This window comes from Folsomia candida, unplaced genomic scaffold, assembly GCF_002217175.1.
Source record: "Folsomia candida strain VU population unplaced genomic scaffold, ASM221717v1 Fcan01_Sc035, whole genome shotgun sequence".
NCBI classification, from domain to species: Eukaryota; Metazoa; Arthropoda; class Collembola; order Entomobryomorpha; family Isotomidae; genus Folsomia; species Folsomia candida.
This window is the reverse complement of record NW_019091227.1, coordinates 1,218,929-1,226,500: the sequence shown is the minus strand read 5'-3', so window position 1 is coordinate 1,226,500 and position 7,572 is coordinate 1,218,929.

The window sequence follows — 7,572 nt, the reverse complement described above, 5'->3', positions numbered from 1 at the left end:
TTATTCCAATCTGGTAATATTTTTTACCCTATCGTTACACTCTTATATTCCCAGCGCGGTAACTAATTTACTACCAGTCGATAATAAATATTAGCATGGCGGTAGTCACATATTGTCACCGCCCGATATTGACCTAGATATCGGGTTTTTTAGAGTTTAAAGTTAACTGGGTTAAATGCAACCCATCAATTACGTCCTGTACATAAATAGGTCCTTAAATTTCCAGGAAATCTCCAATTCTGTAATCCAATAGAAAATGGACTTTTTTCACTTTCAAACTTATCAAGTTTACAAAGTTTAAAACGAAAATGAAATTTGAAATTTCTTCTTTTCAAATTTAATAACATATTTAAATTCATTCAGATATACGTGTTCTAATTGCAGAAATTTTTACTGTCAGGGAATACACGTTGGCCTTGGCAACTTTGTAAAATCGGCAAATTTTGTGAAATAATTTTACTAACTTTTTCAAAATAAAAAATGCGTCCTTGATCTGGCAATGAATAAACTTGGTTAATTTTCCTTGAAAATAGTTTATAAATGTATGGATTTTATAAAGTTACCAAGGACTGCGTCAGCATAGTTGCGTATAAAATTCCTTACAATTTCATTAATTTCGATAATTTACAATATATTTTTTATAACTTATCTCCGTAATCTTTATACAGATTAATGCGTACATGATTTTCCTTCCAAATGGCAAAGTTGTTGAATAAAAAAGCTGATTGAGCTTTAAACTATTAAGAAAACTACTGGACATTACAGCACAAGACACCTATCAACACAATTTTATTCAAAATTTTCAAATTGTATTTATACGGCGTCAAACTAAATGAAAAATTTGAAATAATCTATTTCAAAAAATGCTGAAAATTTATATTTTTTAAATTGCCACACTTTACTGCATAAAACATTTGCGAATTAGTAATCTTACTCACAGCAACGATTTGTCATCGGACGGTTATAATAATCAATATTTTGATAACAGAACTTATTAACAAAATGCAAAAATGTGGCACCATTTTGATTACAAGATTTTTAAAATTATTTTAGCAAATGTGAAAAACTCTAAACCAAATATAAAATTACAAGCATGAGTCTAAAAAAAAGTTTTATTAATATTTTTTCAGCTTCTAAAGTTATTAATATTTAACTGAAATTAAGGAATTTAGGAATGTGTTTGCATCTGTAATCTTTGCAAGTTATTAAATTTTTGTAAATTTCCAGATACTTATCAGTTATCAACATGTGTGTACCTTGAAAGTGGGAAACTCGTTAAAAAATTAGTTCAAGCAAATTTGTTAAATTTTAGAGACGAAATATAAATTTCTGGAAAGTTATGATAAATTTTAGTACGTTAGATACCGCGTTCGAAGGTTGTCCCTGATCAAACAGCAAAATTTGCGAGAATTGTCAAGAAATCCAAAACACTAGATATGTTATGTTGATCTGATAAATTTGCGAAGCTTTTCGTGATGTGAGTTCACTCAATATGTAAATTCTTACAGGGTAACGAGCATAAACATGTGTGAATTGAATCACTATTTATTAATCTTAATTGCAACAATTTTCCAGATTTGTCACTGAACTGTTATAATAATTCGACTAAACATGATTTCACCTAATACTCAGAAACTTAGCAAATTTGAATGCAAAAATATTTTGATACCCCTATCACAAAATTTCAATTAATTTTAAAGCCGTCAAGTTCTTATTAAAAATTAAATTTTAATCCTAAACACAAACTCTTAAAACTTTTTTTGTAAAGGAAAAAGTTCACTCGTTAATAATTTTGGTGAAATTTAGCACATTTTAAAATTTGGAATAACCATTTTTTAAACTATGTATATACGTCACACAAGAAGCATGCTATGGGGATCTGATTACGTACTTTAACTCACCAAATTTTATGAATACTATTGGTACAAACGTTAACCCCTTACAAAATTGTAATTTTCAAGTTAAATTTAAAAAACTGTTCAAAACTAAATTTAAAAACTAAAACTGTTCGAAATTAAATTTAAAAAACTGATCAGATTTAGATTTGAAAACTGTTCAAAATTAAATTTAAAAAAACTGTTCAGAAAAACTTGTCAAAAGTAAATAATAAAAAATTGTCAACTTTTATACACAAATTTTTGGTATTATTAGTATTTCTGTGATTATCACCTATACATTTCCTTTAATTTATCTAATTTCCCCTCAATTTTTACTACAACGTTAAGTTCTTACAAAATACAAAATACATCATGTAATAACAAATGTCAATAACAATACCGGGATAACGGCATGGGGGTAAAGGGTCGATTCTAAAAATGTTATTGGGATTATACTTTCCAGATTAAGGATTAAATTAAATTCGGTATTAGGATTACATGGGATTAAATTTGTTATGTAGTCTTAATCAATTAAGGATTGATTTAGCCGAAGACGAATCGTTTTGCATGCAAGTTTGACTCTTATTGTTTTATGATGTTAGTTCAATCTTGAAAATTCATGTTTAATTTCAAAGTCGAACGAAAATTTTTGAAAATATTGTAAAGTTTGTATGAGCCCAGATATGTACAAAATTAGCTGCGTTTGTAATCTTGTAATCAAAATTTTGGGCACCATTGTTGTGAAGTCGAGATTTATAAACCTCCTCGTTAATTACAACCTATATTTTTGAAAATTATTATCTTCAATTAAAGCCACGACTTGTGCTTAATATTTGATTTTATTACACATTTTCCCTCGACTTACTCTCTTTTTATGAAAACATGAAGTTTGAAAAGATTCACGTAAAGTATCAGTTCCATGAAAATATTAGTTATTAAAAAATAATACATTGCAATATACTAGTATAAATTATGCAACGCACATTTATGCAAAGTTGACGATTGAACAGTCTTAAAACCCCGTATTAATATCGTTACCGGACGGTGTGAATATACTTCACGAAATGGTAGTAATGTTTTTCACCGCATGGTGACAAATTATCACTGACTGGTATTAATTTTTGCACCATTAGGTGAGAAACATCATCACCGCGCGGTGAAGTCATATATGCACCAAGTTCATGATAATTTGCAGCAAAATTTATGCAAAATCACCTTGCTCAGAAAATCTACATATATTTTTCTGCAAATTATCATGAACTTGGTTTTCCTTCCCTCGATTTACTCCCACCTTGTGAAAACCTTCGTAAATTTACAGAGTTTACAGACATCCGCGTCAATGTGGCATGTGTAAAGTTTCCAAATGAAATATACGTTTGCCATTTACGCGACAATTATTACCTTCACGGAGAAAAATGCAACCGACTTTCTCTCACTTTCTCTGCATATAAATGTTTCACTCTGTTCGTCGACTTTCTCTCAAGGTCTCATCGTCAGCCTTCCTGCCTTTCTCGAGGGACTCGTTTATTCTCCATTCGCAATCCTTATTCCCGTCCCGATCCATGTTTTGTCTCGAGCAGAGCATAAATCACGCGGCATGAATGTTTTCCCCTTGTTTGAATAAATGGAGACATACTTTCTCCAGGAATAATTTTGTGAATTATTTATATTCACGTACCTGTTCGTAACGTATAAATAAATCGTCACGTAGTTTCATTATTGAGGAGCTTATTCGGATCGATTCTTGGATATTCGGTGGCAGGATAAGGCTCGAACAAGTCAAGATTTTTGAGTTTGAAATCGAAATTGTACGAAAAAACTACAATTTTTCGTTTTAAGGCACATGTGCAATTTTAGTCCACTTTGTTGTAACCTTTGTAAATTATTTTATAAATTTATGTGTGGAAAAATTAAGAGATTCCGATGGGAATCTTCCTTTATTCTTTCACATAAAAATTTTCCATGGCGTATTCTTGAAATTTCTGCACAGATCAGTATCAAAATTGTACATAAAACATATACAATTTTGTATGTTTTCTGACATATTTACTTGTGATTCAGACAACTTTATTGATGTAAAATTATTTCATTAATTTTCCAAGAAATTCCCACGACTCCACTACCTATTTAACTTGAAAATGTTTCTTATACCACAATCAGTGACACGTGAAAGAGTTCATAAATTTTAAATTCGTGTTTATAAATATATTTTCAATCAAAGGACAATCGAAAATCATTGGTGCCAGCTGTCAGAAAGTTTTATTTGGTATTTCGCCTTAGAAAGATTCGAAAAATTCAAAAAATTCGAACTATTCCAAAAATTCCAAAAATTTGAATGAATTCGAAATATTCAAAAAATTCAAAAAATTCAAAAACTTCGAATGAATTAGAAATATTCCAAAAATTACAAATGTTCGAAAAATTCCAAAATTTCGAATAATTCGAAATATTCCATGATACTCGTCACTTAAAATAATGAAATTCCCTGGTGACGTATAATCATTTGCAGTGATGAAATCTAAATGGATTAACTCATTATTTAACTTCTGAAAATATTGAATTGGCATAAATCTCTCACATTTTGACGCTTTATTCGTTTAATTAAATCCTACATTTAATTAAATTAGTAAATCCTTGATGTAATTATTTTTGTAATCTTTCAAAAACTTCAAATTTTTATTGAGGCAATCCACGCAGTCCTTGGGAACTTTGTAACATCCATGAACTTACAAAATTCAAAATCAATTAATTTATCAAACATGATCAAAATCGTCTTTTTATTTTGCAAAATTTACTGATTTTAAAACCGATTTCAGCAAGATCTGCGTGGGTTTCCTCAGTATTTACATTTACCGGAAATAGATAATTGCGAATTTATAAATCTTTACCAAGCTACCTATTTGATTTCATCACCAAACAGGGCATTTCATTTTCTGACAATCTGACACATCTTTTCCTTCAAAATTTCCTAATAGAAAAATTAAGACGAACAAAAAAAATGTGCTACAAGGAAAAAAAAGTTATAAATCTGTTCTACATTTTGTCTAAACGTTCACTTAATGCGTTTCTCGTCTCGTCTGTCGCAAGAAAGTAGAGAGAAAGCCGTCAGATTTTCCATTTCTCGACTTTCTCCTCGTCATTCCTCTCCCCCGTTTAACTTGAGTCTGGCTTGATTCGAAAGTATGTAAATTGTCGGAATGCGGATGAGGCTGCCATCCATTTTATGTAAGTGTCAGTCAAGTGTTACTATTATTGTGACACTGGGAACGAATGGGAGGCTTACAGATTGGATGGACCAATTCAGGGAGAGACACGTTAAATAATATGGGGGAGATTTGGAATTTACAGATTTTTACCAAACCTTTGACTATTTTGACCAATTTTGCTTATTTTTTGCAAAATTTGATATTGAGGCAGATCACCCAGTCATTGGTAGTCCTTGGCTTTATAAAATCCGTAAATCTTGTAAAATATTTTTACAAACTATTAAAAAATAAGGAGACGCCCTTGATCTGAACAAGGTTCCAAAATTTGTAAGCTAAGTTACCCTAAAAATATTTGCAAAATTTTGTAAAAGTTTGCAAGTTTACAGAATTTACAGATTTAACAACGTTACCAAGGCCTGCGTGAATTTAATAAATGTATCTAAAACTTATGTATTGACATATGTCAGAAGCCTTTCTTTATTTTTTAAGAACATCGGACTGAACCAAATTTCAAATTAAACAATTAAAAGTAAAAGTAAGAATATTTGCAAAATTGCAAAGCACAAACGCCAAAATAATTTAGTTTGAATAGCAACAGATACTATAATCAAATTAGATTTCTTCTAGGAACGTAGTTGGATGTTTTAGCTAATTTTCATTCGAAATATTTCCAAAATTTTGTAAAAGTTTGTAAGTTTAGGGAATTTACGGATTTTACAATGTTACCAAAATCTGCGTGAATTGCCTCATTTGCTATCGTAAATTTTTACGAACTTAATAATATACACACTACCAGTGCATTAACACACGGTAACAATTTTGTTACCAGCTTATGTTTTAGAGTGAACAAGTTAAAACTGGAAATTGTGTCAGCTTTTGTCAAAAGCCGTGTGTTTCAACTCGTCTCATCCAAACGTGGAGGAATCTCTCTTCTTCTCCGACTCGAGAGATGTGTTTGCATTATCAAAATCTGGATTATTTCCGGGCTCTTCAAATCCGCAATAATAATTTTAACATGACATTCCTCTAATCTCAGAAACACGTCGGAACACAAAGCAAGAGTGCGTTTCCATTTGCGACTCGTGTAGGAAATTATGTGGATCAGACAGTCAGAAAATTCGCATAGTTCTTAGGAATCTCATAAACAGTGAGGAAATTCACGCAGGGCTTGGTAAATTTGTAAAATCCGTAAGTTTTGTAAAGTTACAAACCTTTACAAATGTATAAAAGACGCCCTTGATATGAGGTTTAAAAAAGCTTTAAAAAGTTTGGAGGCTAATTTTACTGAGAAATAGTTGTGAAATTTTCTAAAAGCTTGCAGATTTTATGGATATTACAAAGTTACCACGGCCTGCGTGAATTGCCTCGTTGTAAAATAAATTTTTATATAAATAGTTTAGCAACTGAACTGAAAAATTGAACAAATTGAACTCCGAAATCAGTTATGATGAGTGTCAAAATTGGTAAAAGTTTAGCAGATCGAGTATGTCCTGTATAGGTTCTATATTATCCATAACTAAATAATTGTTACACTAAATTCCATATAACTTCGTAACCGTGTAAATTTTTGAAATCGTGTAAACTGTGTAAATTCATGTCGGGAAGGGAACGGAGGACCCGTCCACGGTATCGTTGCTTAATTTTTTGATTTATCTTAATTTAATCTTAACTTAATAAGTGATAGATAATTAATAAGTTAATTATATAATTTTTTAACCGATCGTTCCCGCAGTTAAATATTTTTTTACCGACAGCGCTAGTTTTTTACCTAAAATGTACTATTTACTCTTAAATTATTCAAAATATTAAATTTGGCATCCAAGTATATGCAAATTTGTTTGATGACAATTATCTTAACTATGTGAACTTGCCCGAGTCAAACCTCGTACTCGGGCTGAGAAGTTATTTTTCTAAATCGATTTATCAAGTCTCTTAAATAATTTTTTAATTGCTATTAATTTTTAAAGGATTTTACAGAATTTTTTGATAATTGTCACATATAGTTAATAACTTGTACAAAATTACAGATTCAACAAAACCAAAATTTTCAAATATTTTTCAAATTTGCAAGTTATTACAATAACGCGATTCACGCGGGCCCTAGTACCATTACAAAATCTGTAAAATCTTTAAACTTTTGCACATATTTGATTAAAAATAATAATTACAGATGTGGGATTTACAATTGCCATTAAATGTAATGTAGGATTTACACGACTTTGTACGAACCAAACGGTTAAAATGTAAGAGATCCGTGTCAATCCAACGATTTGAGAAAGTACATATGAGAAGGTAAATGAGAAGGTAAATAAACGATTGGTACATTTAGGTTTAACTGACGGGTATACTTCACGAACGAGGGTATGCTACCCCCGGTTTTGAGGGTTTTGGTGGGTTTTTGAGGGTTTTGGTGGGTTTTGGGGTAGCAAAAGGGAAGTCGGGGTAGTAAAGGTTTTCAAATTTTATAAATATGATAATAGGGCCTTAAT